This window comes from Cebus imitator, unplaced genomic scaffold, assembly GCF_001604975.1.
Source record: "Cebus imitator isolate Cc_AM_T3 unplaced genomic scaffold, Cebus_imitator-1.0 Scaffold120, whole genome shotgun sequence".
Taxonomy (NCBI): domain Eukaryota; kingdom Metazoa; phylum Chordata; class Mammalia; order Primates; family Cebidae; genus Cebus; species Cebus imitator.
This window is the reverse complement of record NW_016107435.1, coordinates 2631983-2652130: the sequence shown is the minus strand read 5'-3', so window position 1 is coordinate 2652130 and position 20148 is coordinate 2631983. Positions and strand designations below refer to the sequence as shown.

The window sequence follows — 20148 nt, the reverse complement described above, 5'->3', positions numbered from 1 at the left end:
TTTTTTTAAATCATGAAAGGGTCTTGAATTTTCTCAAATGTTGTTTATGAGTCCATTGAGATGATCTTATGATCCCCCATCTGGAAGGGAATGTGTGTGGGCTTGCTATTGGAGCCTTTGGGCAGGCTCATTCCTGGCTCCACTGGGGTTTGCTTAGAGCCTGGATTTTCAGGTTCAGGCCTGGAGCCTGGGTTTACTGTGGTGGGCCTGTATCATGTGTCTGCTGGGTTGGGCCTAGAGCATGAGTTTGTGAGGATAGGCCTGGATCTGCAGGGGCCAGCCTGGTGCTAAGATGGGCTTGGTACCTAGACCCATAGGAATGGGCTAGGAGCCAGAGTTCACAGTGGATGGCCTGTCATTAGGGTGAGTTTAGAGCCTGATTCTATAGTGGTAATGGGTAGGGTCCTTAGTTTGTGGGACCATTTTGGTACCTGGGCCTGGATGGACAGCCTTGGAGCCTAGGTCCATGAAGTCCAGCCTGATGCTTAGACCCAAGGTTCACTAGGGGCAGGCCTAGATCCTGATCCTAGATCCTAGATCCTAGATCCTAGTGCCAGAGTCCACTGGCACTGGGTCCTGCCTGGAGACTGAGTCCCTAGGGATGGGCCTGGGTCCTGGGTTCGTGGCAGCTTATGTGGCCCCAGGGTCTGCTGGAGCAGGTCTGGACCCTGGGTTCTATAGAGCATGAGGACCCTGAGGCTGGCCTGGCTCCTGGGAGGCCTGCAAGGGCCAGACTGGCTTCTGGTTCTGTGGGTGCAGGTCTGAAGTCTTTGGCTGTTGGGGCTTAGAAGACATTTTAGAAGTGGATATGATTGCCCAGGAATCATGTGGAAAATGAAAAGAAATCAGAAGTTGGCATTCTAAAGAAAAAAAATTTGCAGAACAGGCTGGCAAAGTAAGAAATTTAGAAGTATCAACCAGAAATAGAGAAGGGAAATTTTAACAGAAAGATATTTGGAAAACAAAAGAGAGGATTTTCAAAAGGAGGCAGTAATTGCAGAGACATACCACAGATGAGTCCAGTCTGATAAAGACTGAAGCATCTAGCAATTTGGAGGTAATTGAATGCATTGAAATAGGAGAAGAAGGGAGTGTGTGTGTGTGTGTGTGTGTGTGTGCGTGTGTGTGTGTGTGTTTATAAAGTTGCAATTAAACCAAAAATTTATTTTATTTTTTTAATGATCATACGATTGTTGGAATTACTAAGGGTAGATGGTGGCTGTTTCCTAAGTATCTCTAGGAGTGTACTCTCTATCCTCTAGGTGCCTTGCCCTTCAGCAGCCCACTTGGGGCTTTGTCACTGTGACAGCATGGTAACTGTTTCTCGCAAACCAACATTTGGGGTGTATTTCCTGCTACATGAGAATGTTTTTTGGGAATAATAGGGTAGATATTTAATACAATGGCCATCACGAACGGGTTTGAAATTTGTGATGAAGCATTAGGGTTCCAGCTGTCACTGATCACCACTTCTCTGAACTTCAGCATCAGGCCACCAATGAGAATAAGGGTTCTGGTCAGAACTGAAGCAGCCCTGGTCAGATCGTGGAAATTAGGTGTGGTGAGTATCTTCATTTCTTTTAGGAGAATCCTAGCTGTAAAGGTATGATACAGTCACAGGCACAAGATGATTTTGAGAAACAGACCATCCTTTAATTTTAACCTAATTACAGATATCTAAAGTAAAGATTTCAAGGTTTTCCTTCAAAGAATATATATTTTTTTCCTTCTGAAAGCTTAGAAAAAAATGTTTAGAAAGTGCAAAGTTTTATTCGCGTTCAGTTGTGTTACTAGTTAGACAACACTGCCCCCTGGTGGAATGAACCTGCAACACTTTTTAGTAGCAGTTAAAATTGTAAAGTGCTGTTTGATGGTCCTGCCACCAGATTTCCTTCCCAGGGCCGTTAATACTCTTGTTCTTTCTGCTTAATTTAATCTGGAGCTTTGTCAAAGTGCCAGTTGTGTACAAATATGCCCTGTTATATCTTAATTTCACTATGATGTTATGAAATAAAGATCTGGGATTTTCATGGCAAAACTTCTCAGATGGACATTTTGGTAGGGCCCTGAATACAAGATGCGTTAAAAATAAAATATGAAATCTGGTCTAGTGCGTTGATTTTTTTCCTCATGTATAAATTTTTCAAAAACTAATGAAGAAATCATTCTCATTGGAGGCATAGTAATTGAAAGACTATTGTGAAAGATCCTACTTAACTTGGCTGTGAACTGATAGTTTTTGAGTTGTTGCATTTATTTTGCTATGTAATAAATTACGGTATAGGCTGATACAATGAGGAAGATATTTTTCTTAATTTTGGGGTTCAATCGTGAGTTCTCTTCTTCATTGTATTAATGCTGACTAGTGATGTGCGTGGTGGGGGTGTAGGAGTAGGGTTGTGCTTGTGTGTATCTGTAGGTGTATGTCTATATTTATATATCTATGTCTATATATATCCCTGAAGTATGAATTGTAAAGAATTAAAATGCTGTTTGGAAAGTAAAAATAAAGATTTCATTTTCTGTTTTATCGGATCAAATAAGCAGAAGTGAACACTCATATCATTATTATACAACAGATACCCTGCTAGGAACTTTTCATATTACTTTTGGAGCCTCAGACAGATCTTCTGATACAGTTTCTTCCCTCACCCCTGTTTCATAGATGAGGTCAGTAGGAGTCACTGAGGCTCAGTAACTTAACCTCAGGTTACACAGTGAGGAAGTCACGGGTCTGGCGTGTCCAGTCAAGCACGACTTCAAGGCTGTCTCTCCACCGTATCCTACAGCTGTGCAGGGAGTTGGAGTGAAGTGTCACTCGTCCCCAATTGATAGTGTGCTAACTTTCCTTGAAAGTAGGCTATACTTTTTGGCTTTGTTATCAATTGTTACTATGATATTGAATAAATTATTTAACTTCTTTGGCTTTCCTGTTGTTGTTTCAATCTTTAAACCAAAGTCTGTGTCTGTGTCTCCCAGTGATTTGGGGAAAGAGGAGCTGGTGCTGTAAGTGTTTGTTCCCACCCCCACTCAACCAAAAGCACTCCTTCTCTTATCTGTTTGTTTGATTGACTGATTGGTTGACATTGGCCACATTCTGTTGCCCGGAATGGAATGCAGTGGTGTGATCATAGCTTGCTGTAGCCTGGAACTCCTGGGCTAATGCAATCCTCCGACCCCAGTCTCCTGAGTAGTTGAGACTAGAGGACTATACCACCATGCCTGGTTAACTTAATTTTTTTTTCTCCTGTAGAGGCAGTGTCTTGCTGTGTTATCCAGCCTGGTCTGGCCTCGAACTTCTTTTATTTATTTTTTGGACTTCTGTCAGATACCATTTAAAGGCAAAATTTCTCAGCTAAAATAAAATAAAACAAAACAAAACTTAAACCACTAAACTATATGATTTTCCCCATCTGGCTGATCATTTCTTTATGGGTCTTGGCACACCACAACAGCTTTTCATATTTTTCCTTCGGAAGGGAAAGAAGATGTAGCCTGGGGCTATCAGACTGTTCAGTGATAGTTCCTCTCCATTGGGAACATTTGGGAGCTGGTGACAGGACATTCAAGGTGGGGAGCAAACTCTTCATGGGGCAGTCCTCTGTGTCTCAGGATCCTGAAACATCCAAATTCCTTCTCTATTATAATTAGGCACCAGCCTGCCACTTTCTCCTTTCATTGCAACTTCCAGCAACCAAAGTTAAAGCCCCTACTTCCCAGCGGAGGGAAATTATAATGTCAGGAATATGATAGAATTAAAAACATATAAAAACAAAGAAACATAAACTACAATTTTTGCTTACTTTCGACATTGTAGAATTAAAGAAAAAAAAATACAGGCTTGGCATGGTGGCTCGTGCCTGTAATCTCAGCATTTTGGGAGGCCAAGGTGGGCAGATCAGGAGTTTGAGACCAGCCTGGCCAACTTGGTGAAACTCCATCTGTACTAAAAATACAAAAATTAGCTGGACATGGTGGTGTGAGCCTATAATCCCAGCTATCACTTGGGAGACTGAGGCAGGAGAATTACTTGAACCCAGGAGGCGGAGGTTACAGTGAGCCAAGATCGTGCCACTGCAAGAAAAGAAAGAGAAAGAAGGGAAGGGAGGGAGGGAGGGAGAAAGGAGCCAAGAAGCAAGACCAACCGTTCATATATTGAAGCATCCAGTTAGAGTTTGTTCATTTGATAAGACAGTGGTGTTAATGGGGCCACAGTCAAACCTTAAGGGAGAGATAACCTTCATTTCTGTACATCAGGAGCTTTGCAAGCTATTTTACAGAAATAGTTTTGTTGGTTTAAGGGAAGCCATAGCAAATAAATAGGGATGGCTCAATGCAATACCCAACTACACTAGGAAAAAGCAACTTGGAGTGTTAGCCCTTGCGATGCTAGATTGCTAAGTATCTGAAATGTAGTTCGTTTAGTTACCCTTGGAACAACTGTCATAGCAAAGTTCGAGTTAGTCTTGGTTAAAATGAATAGAATTAAATAAAGTAGATTGAGTCCCTGTTTTAATTTTCTAGAGACTGTGTGTGTGTATATGTGTGTGTGTGTATGTGTGTGTGTGTGTGTGTGTGTGTGTGTATGTGTGTGTTCCTAGAATTTGTCGGGAACTGAGATTTGTATAGTTTTGATTCTCATATTTAGATAGATTTTAAAAGGGGAGGGCAGGAAATCGTGAAATTTAACTAATTTCTACAAATATTTGTGGAGTATTTGCTATGTACCCAAAACTGCTAGTCATTGCTTATAAGGAGATAATGAACTTACAAGCAAGACAGCATTCCTACAAGGAACCATTAAACAGAAGATGATATGTAATTAAGTGCGTACAAATCTCATGAACAGATGACTAATTTCATGCTAGATCCTGCACAGAGACAGACATATGCTTTCATAAGGAGACAGACTGAGATGATCCAGATCAGAACGGGAAGTCAGGGAGATGTGGTCATCCTATTATATGGAGAGGAGGGGAGAAGGAGCGCAGGGTGAGAGGGGTAATCAGAGGCTCTTTACAGGTATGCTCATTTATTCTTTGCCTTGAAGTGTAAGTCATATTTGAATAGATGGAAAGCATGGGGAGAATATGGTTCTAGAAATAGGTGAGACTGAGTACAGGATGTTACGGAGGACAGTAGAATATTGACTCAGGTGGAGAAGTCAATTAAGATATGATCATGGAAGACTTTCAGTATTAGTCCAAAAAAATGGTCCTTTGAAGTGTATGTTTTGAGAAGCCTTACTTAATTGCTTAATTTGGGTGACTGCCCTCTTTCTGGGGACCCTCCACTGTACCTTAAAGTTTGCCTGTATTTTTGAACCAGTCATTCGTTCTGTAAAGGCACAAATTTACAGATTTTTCCTTAGCTAACAGAGATGAAACTATATCTGGTTATCTTGATTAGCATTTGGCTATTTTTAAAATTCTATATTAATTTACCTATTATTAATGCTGACATTAATCAGTTTACCTATATCTACCAATATACATATATTCTACAGATAGTTTGATTTTAACCATTTCATGTTTAAAACTTAAAATTTAGGATTTTGTGATATATTGCTCTCATTCTCGTGTGCCGAGTGCAAAAGATTATAAAAATTAAATCCAGTTTAGCAATACATTTAATAAATCCAACTTACTGAAAAAAGTGTAAATGAAAGGAAATTAAAATATCACAACTAGGTATCATTAATATTATTGTTTGTTATTTGTTGTATTCAAGGGGTTGTTACTCTGTGGGTATAGTCATGTGCTGCTTCACATGGGTGTATGTTCTGAGAAATGGGTCATTAAGCAATTTTATCCTTGTGTGAATATCAGAGTGTACTTGCACAAACCTAGATTATATGATATATGGTATACACCTAGGCTATATGTTATGACCTATTGCTGTACCTAATTGTTGTACTCTAATCCTGTACAACATGTTACTGTTCTTAATACTGTAGACAGTTGTAATAGAATGCTAAGTGTTTGTATGTCAAAACATATCTAAACATAGAAAAGGTATAATAAAAATGCAATGTAAAAGATAAAAGGCCGGGTGCAGAGGTTCGTGCCTGTAGTCTAAGTACTTTGGGAGGCTGAGGTGGGAGGATCGCTATTGGCCAGGATTACAAAGACCAGCCTGCCCCATCTCTACAAAATAAAATAAGATAAAATAAAAAGACAAAAAAGTTGTACCATCGTATAGGGCATTTACCATGAATGGAGATTGCAGGACTGGGAGTTGCTCTGGATGAGTCAGTGAGTAAATGTGAAGGCCTAGGACATTACTGTCCACTGCTGTAGACTTTATAAACACTCAACACTTAGGCTACACTAAATTTATAAAATTTATTTTTCTCTCAAAAACAACCTTAGATTACTGTAACTATTTTACTCTGTAAACTTTTAACTTTTGAAAAATTTTGGACTATTTTGTAATGGTACTTGAAATACATGTACATGGTACAACTATACTAAAATATTTATTTGAATGTCTTGAGTTAAAAGGAAAATTTATTAGGTGAGTTATAGCTGTGAGAGCTAATATGAGACCCTCTCAGGCAGGGTATCTTAACTTTAGGGGGTCTGGAGCACCCAGATATTTGATGCAAAATTTGTATAAATATTTAACTGATGTTTTTTGTCAGGAGAGGGTCTGTAGCTTTCTCAAGGATATCTTTCTTAAAGAGAACCCCTTTCCCAAGACTTGAAGAACAGAAAAATCAGTGTGTTATATTTTTTCCTGGTCCTTCAGATACAATTGTTACCCTAATTCAGTCACACTAACATGATGTTAACTATAACATAATCTCTTCTAAATAGTTCAATTACTGATTATATAGTTATAATTGTTTTTGAAAGGTGTATCTCATGCTAGAAAGATCAAAGAGACCAATTTATACTTTATTTTTTCATTTTGAAAAAAGACATATTTACTGTAAATAGATCACTTACTTTAATCTTAATAAGTATGGGGAGTGCTGAAAATTATATTAGGTCTATATTCATGGATTATCTTATATATTAATATCATTCATTAAAAAATAATGAATACGTTTTAACTTCAGAACACTATGATAGGTATCTAGGATCTAGAAAATGTAAGATAAAAAGTAAGTTAGGGAAGACAGTGTATAATTATGAAAAAATAATAACACTTAGAAAAATATAAGCAATATATGTTTTGAGAATAAAAGGGGAGGGTGGGTGCAGTGGCTCACACCTGTAATCCCTGCACTTTGGGAGGCCAGGGCAGGTGGATCACCTGAGGTCAGGAGTTCAAAAGCAGCCTGACCAACATGGTGAAACGCCGTGGCTAGTAAAAATATAAAAATTAGCCAGGCGTGGTAGCATGCACCTGTAGTCCCAGCTACCTGGGAGGCTGGGACAGGAGAATTGCTTGAACCTGGGAGGTGGAGGTTGCAGTGAGCTGGGATTGCACCACTGCACTCCAGCCTGGCCGACAGAGTGAGACTCTATCTAAAAAAAAAACAAAGAAAAAGAAAAAAGAAAAGGAGAGGAGATGTCACTGAGAGTTGGTGAGGCACAGAGGGCTTTAATGAAAAGTGTGACTTGAGCTAAGGTTATGAAAGATGAGTAGGACATAGTTAGAGAGGAGGAAATAATTTAATGGCAAAAGTACAGAGATGACCATGTAACTTAGTAGGGATGCTAGTTGATCAGTGGAGAGGCAGCTTTTTGGAATGGTTAACAGCAGGGATTCTTAAAACACTCTGTGCCTCAGAATTTTAATTTGCAAAACTAGTACCTTTCTTGTACTTCTATGTGGCATGTGGCTGCTATATTTAAAAAGAAAAACCTAATACACAGTGTCAGCAAGATAGTAGTAGGGAAATAAGATGGGGAGTTAGTAGGCAGATTGCAAAATTTCTTGAATGACAAGTTAAAGCAAAAGTTGGCAAACTATGGCCCTTGGGCTGAATCCTATTCCCCTCTTGTCTTTCTAAATCACATTTTATTGGAAAACAGCCTTGTGTTAATTTACTATTGTCCATGTTTTGGTTGCAATGGCAAAGCTGTGTGTTTGGGTAGAGACCTTATGACCCAGAAAGCTTAAGATATTTACTGTCTGGTACTTTACAGAAAAAATATGCTGACCTTGAGTAAGCAAATACAGCTCTAACAGAATTACAGATTTATTTAAAATTTTTATTTTGTTTTCTTATTTACTTCTAAGATACAATGGTAGTATAGGTATTGGGTACACATTCTCATTTCAAGAGGGAAAGATCAGCCAAAAGAAAGGGGTGGTAGGCTCCACACAAGTCTGAAACCCAGCAGGGAAGACATTAAACCTTAAAGTTCTGACATAATCCTTGACTCCATGTCTTGTATCCTGGGCACACTGGTATAAGGGGTGATTCTCTGAAGCCTTAGGCAGCCCCATCTTCATGGCTTTCTTGGGCTCAGCCCATGTGGCTGCTCTCACAGTTGGAATGTGATGGCTGCAGCTTTTCTGAAGTTCAGAGTGCACACTATCAGTGGCTGTACCACCCTGGGGTCTGCAAGCTAGATCCCTTATGACTGGATTGGTGCCCTACCTGAGACAATGAGTAGTTCTCACTCTGTTGGTTTATACAAGAGCTAGTTGTTTAAAAGAGCCCAGCACCTCCTTCTCTCTCTCTTGTTCCCCCTCTCACCTTGCGACATGCCTGCTATCCCTTTGCCATGTACCATGAATAAAAGCTTCCTGAGGTCCTGACCAGAATAAATGCTGGTGTCATGCTTCCTGTATGGCCTGCAGAACTGTGAGCCAAATAAACCTCTTTTCTTTATAAATTACCCAGTCTCAGGTATTCCTTTATAGGAATGCAAAACAGAATACCACACTTCCCCATTGGGCCAAGCAGAAGTAGAGGGAGCCACATCACCTACCCCTCTCCCCGCCTTCTTGGACTAAGCTGAAGTGGCACCCTTTTTCCTGGGGAAACAGTACTTTGGCCACTCAGAGCACTCACACCTTTCCTGAGCCTAAGTTGGAGGAGTGCCGCATATCCCTAAAACAGTGCCTTGGACCCCCAAAAAGGTCCTACATCCTAGTACCTAAGCCAAAACAGCACACTGCATCCTAGGGAAACTGTGTGAGCTGCACAGAACAGTCAAGCCCCCATGCCTTAGCTGAAGGAGCACATTGGTTCCTGGGAAATCAGTGCCCTGGCTGAGCTAAGCAGCTGTACATCCCTGGGCTGAACTGATATAGTACCTCTTATCCCAGGGAAGCAGAGCAGTGGCTTAGCTGAGGTACCCTGCCCTATAGGCCAAACAACTCCTGTATCCAGCTCCTTGGAGCTGGTCTAGGCCCTAGAGTCTGAGCTGTTGGGACTCATCTGTTCTTGAGAATGGAATCATCACTGTGCTGTTCCCTGACACCCACACTCTTGACCCCACCATGTTACAAATAATAGCTATTACTTGCCATTCTCAGTACTTGCTGCCACTGCACCTGACCTCACAGAGGCTCAGATGCTGATGATCGCCACCAACCCAGGGGTCTAGAGTCACTAACACAAGGTGAATCATGTCCTGGGATCCGAGTTGCCATTTGGGTTAAGTTCCCAAATCGCAGTCATACCTTGCTCCTTGAGCCCAAACCTTCAGAGTATCACTTCCTTGGAGTTGGATGAGTGCTTTACTGTATTCCCCAAGGGTAGAATCACAGCTACAACCTCGCCTCCTGAGCCACAGATCCTGGTTCTGAGGGCAACTTACATCAAACCCATTCATAGACAGCAAGCTTGCACCCCATGATCCAGGTGTCACAGTAGGTTTGCAAGACTCTGAGCCTAGGACCCTGGTCCCACAGTCACTCAGTGCCGTTGCAGCCACTTGGAGGCCATGTCAGACCTGACATCAAGAGAAATCCTCTCACCTAAGTCTCCCCATTGTGGGGAAAATGAGAATAGGAGGACCCCCGAAGCTGTTGAGACTGAAGACATTAACAGCCTATGCCACTGCCACCACTGCTACAAACATCTACAGCATATGCCACCAAGGCACACACAGTTACTGCTGACATTAAATGCAGGTAAAGAGTCTGCACAGATACTATACTACTGCACCTATCTAGAAACAGTCACCACACTCTTTCTAACCAGCACAGTAAAACCCAACTGAAGGTGAAAATCTTTCTGTACAAAAGCCAGTCTATGTTAAGTTTGGAAGAGGGAGCTGTGCCATCAGAAAGCAACACCCAAATATCTACCACACAGACATCAACACAGGGAGACAAGGCATGAAAAGGCAAGGAAGTATGACACCACTAAAGAAACATAATTATAACTCTCTAATAACAGACCTCAATGAAAAAGAATTCAATGACTTGCTGGAATATGAATTCAAAATAATAATTTTATAGTAACTCAGTGAAATTCAGAAAATAGAGACAGACAATTCAAAGTCAGGAAAACAATTCACCATATGAATGAGAAACTCAGCAAAGAGACAGAAATTATAAAAAAAAAAAAAATCTGTATTTGAAGAATTCAGTGAATGAAAAAAAAATTCAACAGAGACCTTCAGTAGAAGACTTGATCAAGCAGAAGAATCTCTGAACTTAAGTTCACTTGAAATTATGAACTGAGGAAAAAAAGAAAAGTAAGAATGAAAAAAGTCAAGAAAGCTTATAAAACTTGTGGGACACCGTTAAGTAAATAAATATTTATATTATGGGATTTGCAGAAGGAAAAAAGAAAAAGGCATAGAAACATATTTAATGAAATAATAACTGAAAACTTACCAAGTTTAGGGAGAGATATGGACATCTGGAGCCAGGAATCTCAAAAGTCCCCAAATAAATTCCACCCCCCCCAAAATTTTTTTAAAATTTTCCTGAGGCACATTTATGTCAAATTGACAACAGTCAAGGACAAAGAGGAAGTTCTAAAAACAGCAAGAAAGGAGAGTCAAGTCACATATACAGGAATCTCCATTAGACTAATAGCAGATTATTCTGCAGAAACCTTACAGGCGAGAGGAGAATGAGCTGATATAGTCTAAGAGCTGTAAAATACTGCCAGTCAGGAATACTATGACCAGCAAAGCTATCCTTTAGAGATGAGGGAGAAATAAAGTATTTCCAAGATAAACAAAAACTGAGAGGATTCATTACCACTAGGCCAGTCTTACAAAAAATGCTTAAGGGAGTCCTGCATCTGGAAGTGAAAAGATGAAAATCACTATCATGAAGACAAGCAAAATTATAAAACTCATTAGTAAAGCAAATACACAAAGGAGAAAGAGAAAAGAATCAAGACTTATTACTACAGAAAACCACCAAACTGCAATGATAGAGGAAGAAGAGGAAGAAAGGAATGAAGAGAGGAAGAAAGGAAGGAAGGATATACAAACAACTTCAAAAACAATTAACAAAATGACAAGAGTATTTTCTCACCTATCAATAATACCCTTGAATGTCATTGGATTAAATTCTCCACTTAAATTGATGAAAAACCATGACCCAGCTCTATGCTGCCTACAAGAGATTCACTTTACCTGTTGACTATTGAACAACAAGGTTTGACATGTACAGGTCCACTTATATGCAGATATTTTAATCAATAAATACGTTATTTAGTTTTTTGGGAGATTTGCAATAATTTGAGAAAACTTACAAACCATGTAGATTAGAAATACTGAAAAAAAATGTTATGACATGAATTTATAGAATATATGTAGCTATTAGTTTAATCATTTACTACCATGAAATAGACACAAATCTAATATAAAAAGTTAAAATTTATCAAAGCTTATATACACCAGACTGCACATAGTGCCATTTGCAGTCAAGAGAAATGTAAAGAATTATAAAGATGCAGTATTAAATCATAACTGCATAAAATTAAAACTGTAGTACCTACTGTACTATATAATAATTTTGAAGCCACCTGTTATTGCCGTTGCAGTGAGCTCAAGTGTTGCATCTGCTTAAAATGCTGTATGATGCTAATCAGCTCCATATGAGCAATTCCTCTGTCCAGTAAATTATGTATTGTATTAAAAAGTGATCTCTGTGGCAGTGCACACCTGTAGTCTCAGCTACTCGGGAGGCTGAGGTGGCATCCTTGAGCCCAGGATTTTGAGCTATGGTTGTGTTACTGCATTCCAGATTGAGTGACAGAGCAAGACCTTGTCTCTCTTAACAACAACAACAAAAAAATGGCCTCTTACAGTTCTCAGGTATTATTCATCATGTTTAATTCAATACTATAAACCTTGAATAACACCATGGTACCCATGCAAAGTACCACTAGTGATGCTGGCAGTGCTCCCAAGAAGCAGGGAAAATTCATGATGTTACAAGAAGGGTGAATTGCTTGACATGTACCAGGCAGACTGAGGGTTTGAGGTCTGTAGCTATGGTCACCTGCCATTTCAAGATAAAATAATCCAGCAATGTTAAGTACTGTTGTAAGGAAAAAAAAGGAAATGAGTTGTCACTGCAGCTCTCCGTAGGCATATTGAACTTGAACTTTTTCATATTGAAAATGTAGCTGTTATGTGGATACAGGATACCTATAGAAAGGCATGCCTGTAGACTCTACAATGATTTAAGAAAAAGTGAAGTTAGGGTATGGCAACTTAAAGCAAAAGGAAGGTGTTGGATCTAAACTTGGAGAATGTAATGCCAGCAAAAGATGGTTTGATAATTTTAGAAAGAGGTTTGCCTTAAAAAAATGTCAAGATACCAAGAGAAGCAGCAGACAGCCAAGAAGCAATAGACCAGTTCCCAGACACCATTAAGGAAATTATTGAGAAGAATGGATATCTGCCTGGCAGGTTTTTTTTGTTGTTGTTTCCTTGTAGAAAAAAATGCCCTATTCTGGTAAACAGTTCCACAAAGGACATTGATTAATAAGAAAGGAAAGTGGGCACCAGGATTTAAGGAAGGAAGGGATAGGCCAACTGTACTGTTTTGTGCACATACAGTTGGATTTATGATGAGGACTGCCCTTGTCTATAAATTTCTAACCCCTGAGCTTTGAATAGAAAAGATAAACACAGATACCAGTCTTTGGATTGTATAGCAAGAAGGCCTGGACAACAAGAACTCTCCAGCACTGGATTGGTTCCATCAATGTTTTCCTAAAGTCAGGAAGTACCTTGCCAGTAAGGGACTGCCTTTTCAAGTTCTTTGGATATTGGACAATACCCTTAGCTACCCAGAACCCTGTGAGTTCAACAGTGAAGGCATCAAAGTCATCTGCTTGCCCCCAAACACAGTATCTCTAATTCAGCCTCTATAGCAGGGGTTCATAAGGACGAGTAAGGCTCATTACACACAGTGTTTTATGGAAAGAATTGTCAGTGCTATGGAAGAGAACCCTGAAAGAATATAATGAAAGTCTGGAGGAATTGCATCATTGAAGATTCCATTGTTAAAGGAAAAGCTGTGAAAGCCATGAAGCCTGAAACAATGAGTTCTTGCTGGAGAAAACTTTATCCAGATGTTGTGCCTGACTTCATAGGATTTACAATAGAGCCAGTCAAGGAAATCATGATAAGAGATTGTAGATACGGGAAAAAAGTTGTGGGAGGTGCTGAGGAAGGATTTCAAGATATGGATATCAGAGAAATTCAAGAGCAAATATGTGTCACACCAGAAAAATTAACAGCAGATGAATTGCTGGAGATGAGTGCTTCAAAATTAGTGCCAAATAATGAGGGAGAAGATGTGGAAGAAGCAGTTCTAGAAAACAAATTGACATGAGACAATCTGGCAGAAGAATTCCATTGATTCAAGACTGTTTTTTGACTTCTTTTATGGCATGGACCCTTCTATCATATGGGCACTGAAACTAAAGCAGACAGTGGAAGAAAGATTGGTACTGTATAGAAACATTTTTGTAGAAAAAAAAAGTTAAAAAGTCAGACAGAAACGATGATGTATTTTTGTGAATTTACACTGAATGTGCCTGCCTGTCTTGCTTCCTGTTCTTCTTTGTTTTCTGCCTCTCCCATCCTTCAGATAAGAATAGCAACTCCTTTCTCCTCCTCTTCAACTTATTCAATGAGAAATTGAGGATGAAGACATTTATGATGATTCATTTCCACTTAATGAATCGTAAATATATTTTCTCTTCTTTATAATTTTCTTTTATAATTTTTTGTCTAGTTTATTTTATTATAAAAATAAAGCCTATACTACATACAACATACAAAATATGTGTCAGTCCCTATTTATGTCATCAGTAATACTTCTTGTCAATACTACGCTTATTGGTAGCTAAGTTTTTGGAGATTCAGAAGTTATGTGGATTTTCTACTGCCTAGGGCTGGTGGTCAACGTCCCTAAGTCTCATCTATTCAAAGGTCAACTGTAGACTGAATGTGAAAGTATGGAAAAAGACATTCCATGCAAACAAAACCCAAATGTGAGTAGATGTAGCCATTTTTATATTGGATAAAACAGACTTTAAGTAAACAAATGTAAAAAGAGACAATGAAGGTCATTATACTGTGATAATGGGATCAATTCAGAAAGCAGATATAACAGTTATAAACATATATGTACTTAACCCTGGAGCACCTAGATATTCAAAGCAAATATTACTAGATTTAAAGGGAGAAATAGACTCTAGTACAATAATAGTTGGGTACTTAACACCCCTCTAAGCATCAGATAGATCATCTAGACAGAAAATAAAGAATCATTGGATTTAAACTACACTTTAATCAAACTCTCAGCAAGTTAGGTAAGAGGGAACATACACAGTCAAAGTCATATATGAGAAAACCATAGCCAACATTATACTGAACTGGGGAACTGGGGAAAGTTGCAAAGTTTTTCTTTAGGTCTGGAACAAGACAAGAATGACCCCTTTTTTCAATAGCGCTAGAAATTTTAGCCAGAGAAATTGGGCAAGAGAAAGAAATTAATGGCATCCAAATTGAAAAGGAAGAAGTCAAATAGTGTGTCTTTGCAGACATTATCTTATATAAATAAAACTTTAAAAGCTTTAAAAACAACAACAACAACAACAACAACAACAACAAACCTTTGAACTTACAATTTAATTCAGTAAAGTTGCAGGATACAAAATGAACTTAGGAAAATCAGTGGTGTTTCTGTATACCAGCATTCAAATAGCAGAAAAAGAAATTAAGAAAGCAATCTCAGGTACAGTAGCTAAAAAAAGTAAAATACCTGGGAAAAAATTTAACCAAGGAAATGAAATATCTCTAAAGGAAAGCTATAAAACACTGATGAAAGAAATTGAAAAGGGCACACGTGCAAATAAAAAAACGTTGCATTTTCATGAATTGGAAGAATTAATGTTGTGAAAAGGGCCATACTACAAAAAGCAATATATACCTTCAGTGCATTCCCTATCAAAATACCAATGTCATTTATCACAGAAATAGAAAAAGCAGTCCTAAGATTTGTAAAGTACCACACAATACCCTGGATAGCCAAAGCAACAAGAACAACGATTATCACACTACCTGACTCCAAAATATACTGCAAAGCCACAATAACCTAAATAGCATGGTACTCTCATAAAAACAGATACATAGACCAATGGAAAAGAATATAGAACCCAGAAATAAATCTCGTATTTACGGCCAACTCATTTTCAACAAAGGCACCAAGAACATTCATTGGGAAAATGTCTCTTCAATAAATAGACATGTCACATCTCAAAAGAAGACATGGAAATGGCCAACAGGTATATGAAAAAATATTGAACATTAGTATTCATCAGGAAAATGCAAATCAAAATCATAATGAGATATTCCATCAACCTAGTTAGAATGGCTGTTGTCAAAAAGACAAAACATAAATGCTAACGGGATTAGGAGAAAAAGGGAACTCTTACACATTACTGGTGGGAATGTAAATTAGTAAAGCCATTAAGGAGGCTGGGCATGGTGGCACATGCCTGTAATTCCAACACTTTGGGAGGCCGAGGTGGGCAGGGCTTGAGCTCAGGAGTTCGAGACCAGCCTGGCCAACATGGTGAAGCCTGATCTCTACAAAAAATATAAAAATTAGCTGGGCATGATGGTGTGTGCCTGTAGTCCCTGCTACTTGGGAGGCTGAGGTGGGAGAATCACTTGATCCTGGGAGGTCAAGGCTGCAGCAAGCCAAGATTGCCCCACCACACTGCAGCCTGAGCAACAGAATGAGACCCTGTCTCAAAAATAAAATAAAATTAAAGTATAGCCACTAGCGGAAAGCAGCATGGAAGTTGCTCAAAAACTGAAAATAGAGCTCTCATATTATGCAGCAATCCTGCCACTTGGTATATATCCAGAAAAAAAGGAAATCAGTATGTTGAAGATATATCTGCACTCCCATGTTTATTGCAGTGCTATTCACAATAACCAAGATGTGGAATCTACCTACGTGTCCATCAACAGATGAATGGATAAAGAAAATGTGGTATATACACACAATAGAATATTCTTTTGCAATAACAATGAATGAAATTATGTTATTCATGGCAACATGGATGAGCTAGCTTGGGGACATTATGTTAAGTAAAATAAGCCAGGCATAAAAAAGATAAATACCACATGTTCTCACCCATATGTGGAAGCTAAAAACGTTGATCTCATAGAAGTAGAGTAGAATAGTGGTTTCTAGAGGCAGGGAAGTGTGTGGAGGGCAGTAGGGCGTAGCCAAAGGTTGGTTAACAGATGCAAAAGTACAGCTAGCTAGGATGAATATAGTGTTCTATAGCAGGATAGGGTGAATATAATTTACAACCATTTATTGTATATTTTCAAATAGCCAGAAGACTGGACTTTAAATGTTTTCAATACAAAGAAATAATAAATGTTTTAGGTGTTGGATATGCTAGTTACTCTTCTTTGATCATTATATATCATATACATATGTGGAAATATACTGTATCTTATAAACATGTACAGTTATTATGCATAAACTAAGAGTAATAATAAAAGCCCCAAACACAAATATTTCCTTTGTGCCTTTTGTCAAATTATAAAAAGGAAAAGTGCTATAGGAAAATTAATCTAGCAAAATGGCTTAGAGTGGATAGGAAGATATGAACTAGTGTTGAGGAGGGGAGACTTGCTAGATCAGTGGTTAATTCCTAAAGTAATCATATGCACTGTAGAGAAGAGATAGTGGTAGGAATATAAATACATAAATGCTTGAGACTTTCAGAAAGTAATGATAGTCTTGGTGACTGTAGATCTGGGGAGGTAGGATGACTCTGAAGTTTGGCAGTAAAGTGACAGGAGATGTTAATGATGCATCTGAAATAGGAATTCTCCTCCATGAGCTAGTTTTTCAGGGAAGGCAATCACTGTGGTTTTGACATGTTGAATGTGTGACATGGGGCATCTGTCAAACAGGATTGTTAACTTTTTGCTTTATTCTGCTTCTCTGCATATGTCCACCTTTCTAGGGGATGATAGGTACAGGGGCACCATTCAGAGAGCAGACTGCCTTGATTGCCAAGAGCCCATGCAAGATCTCAGGAAAGTGAGACTCTCATCCTCAGTGTGGGATTCCGTTTTCTGTTGGTGTCTTTCAAATGGTGGGTGGGTTTCTGAGATAATATGGATATGTAACAGCATGTCCTATAACTGGCAATGACTTGACCACTGTCTATGAGAGAAGCACAGGACGGAGTATCCAAAAGCTCTCTTGAGAGCTTTAACACTTCACACGAAACTCAGACCCTTCCCTTTCATTCAGAACATGAACGGCACATCCCTTCTGGACGTCTCCCTAGACCTTCCCTCAAAATGAGCAAACTATGTGTGAGCTGCTTCTGGTTATGGTTTACTTTATATTTTTTTCTCATTATGTTGTTATTATCATAGGATGGGAGGTCCTATTGTAAAGACAGATGGCAATGTAGCTTTGAGATCATTAACTCTGCTTGGTAAGATTTCATTTGTATTTGCCTTTCTTTACACTTGGAGTTAAAAGAATATAATCTGATCTATAGTTATCTTGCTTTCATCTTTCCTTGTTCTGTTATCCCAGTTCAAGTTCAGACCCCAGCCTCAGATGTCTGTTCTGGGTGATTGACATAGTCGCTTCTAAATGGACTAAATTACTGACACCTTTCACTTTTCCTGTATAATAGTTTATATTTGGTGATTCCTTCTCATGCAACAGAACTGTGAGGTAGCCTAAAGCCTAGGGAGGATGTCAAGTCTGTACACCTGAAATTATCCTCATAGAGCTACAGAATTATCAGTGTAGAGCCTTACATATAGTCATTTTGAAGTTTTCATGTGCTGTTTCATGTGACTTCTGTCATTTAAATCTTACAACAACTTTGTGAAGTAAGCATCTTGTTTGCCTACAGTGATTGTTTGAATTAGGTTCAAAATTAATTGTACAAAAGCCTGGGAGCACAAAAGTACTTTGTAGTGGGTACAAAAGGCTGGAAAAGAAAGGCATAATTACTGGCCCCAATCACATGGTAATGTATCAAAGGCTGATTCCCAGCACTAGTAGTAATAACAGCTAATTCTTACTAAGTATTTCCTGTGTGCTGGGCACTGTTTTAAGCACTTTATATCTATTGACAGACTTAGGGTACATTTGCCACCATAACAGTTTGTTGATTGGATGATAGATATTGCTTCCAACCTCTTGCATTTTATTTTATTTATTTATTTGAGATGGAGTCTCTCTCTGTCACCCAGACTGGAGTGCTGTGGTGCCATCTCAGCTCACTGCAACCTCTGCTTCCCAGGTTCAAGTGATTCTCCTACCTCAGCTTCCTGAGTAGCTGGAATTATAGGCACATGTCACCATTCCCACCTAATTTTTGTGTTTTTAGTAGAGATGGGGTTTCACCATGTTGGTCAGGCTAGTCTCGAACTCCTGACCTGTGATCCACCCGCCTCAGCCTCCTAAAAGTGCTGGGATTATAGGTGTGAGCCACAGCTCCTGGCTTTGCATTTTAAAGGCAGAGAATGTGAAATAAGAAAAACAGCCTGCTGAGAACTAATCCCTGGGGCTCCACCTTTAACTAAAGGGCAGTGGAAAAAGTACAATAGACCAAGGAAATGGCTCAGAATTGCAGCCATGGCAGAACCGCACCTGGGAGAGTGTATTGTCTGTGAGTTGGTGAGAAAGAGGGATTCCAAAATAAACCCTTTACCCTACCTTTCCTTTAGTTGTCCAGACTGTGCTGTGCTCCTGGGCCTGGGTCTGGAGTTCCAATCCTGCTTCCCTGCCATCTAGCACACTGATACCCTCATTCAACCTTACAGAGAGTTGGAATGGTGCATTTCACTTTACTTGATTCTTGAGACAAGACTAGAGTGTTTGAAGAAAATATTTTACTTAAAGAAAAAATAAATAAATAAAAAGAAACAGCTTAGAAATAAAGGATTTTCCAGAATATAGAATTACAAACCTGATTTAACCAAAAGCTAGCCAGAAATCAACTCGATAAGTACAGTTTATCGAGCCCTTCTGGTTGGTTCCTGCTGCCCACTTAGATGCCATTTGGATGCTTAGTGACTTTTCTACTTTTAGGAAGATTCAGTTACCCCCAGAACTTGCTCTTGCTTTCTCTTTGGGGGTATATTATATAAAGCCCCTCAGGTCAGCCCCTGAAGCCCAAGGCCCTGTTTGTTCCTGCTCCTGTGTTATCCCCACATCCTTGGGTTCTGATTCCATCCCAGGCCCAGTACATGGCAAAAGCAGTTTCCCAGCTCACCATCAAAGTTCTTCTTGCCCATTACATACAACTGTGTTTTATGCCATCTGGACCTGTCTTGCAATTTGATATTTGTACTTTCTGGGGTTCTCAGTGATGTGGGGATGCAACAGTGCACAAAACAGATGCATATCACTGACTTCTTGGACATTTATTTCATTTGCATTGGTGGGACTTATATTTTGATTACATTTGGAATCAAAATATAATTGTATTATGTAGTTGTCAGTATAAGAATTTACTTAGGGGCTGGGCATGGTGGCTCACGCCTGTAATCCCAACACTGTGGGAGGCTGAGGTGGACAGATTACTTGAGGCCAGGAGTTTGAGACCAGCCTGGCCAACCTGGTGAACCTCGTCTTTACTAAAAATACAAAAATTAGCCGGACACTGTGGTGGATGCCTGTAATCCCAACTACCTGGGAGGCTGAGATGTGAGAATCGCTTGAACCTGGGAGTTGGAGGTTGCAATG

At 39.2% G+C, this 20148-nt stretch overlaps 1 protein-coding gene and 1 long non-coding RNA gene across 2 annotated transcripts in view; one reads left to right on the top strand and one right to left on the bottom strand.

The window, feature by feature from the left end:
- The window catches only part of PSD3 (pleckstrin and Sec7 domain containing 3), a 453958-nt gene that overhangs the window by 94122 nt on the left and 339688 nt on the right, over positions 1-20148 (top strand). The gene's annotated exons all lie outside the window — the stretch shown is intronic.
- Positions 1-20148, bottom strand: part of LOC119472844 — a 30608-nt gene that overhangs the window by 4221 nt on the left and 6239 nt on the right. The window contains exon 3 of the long non-coding RNA XR_005202019.1: positions 19117-19269. This is a non-coding gene — a long non-coding RNA (uncharacterized LOC119472844). The remainder of the gene's footprint in view (positions 1-19116; positions 19270-20148) is intronic.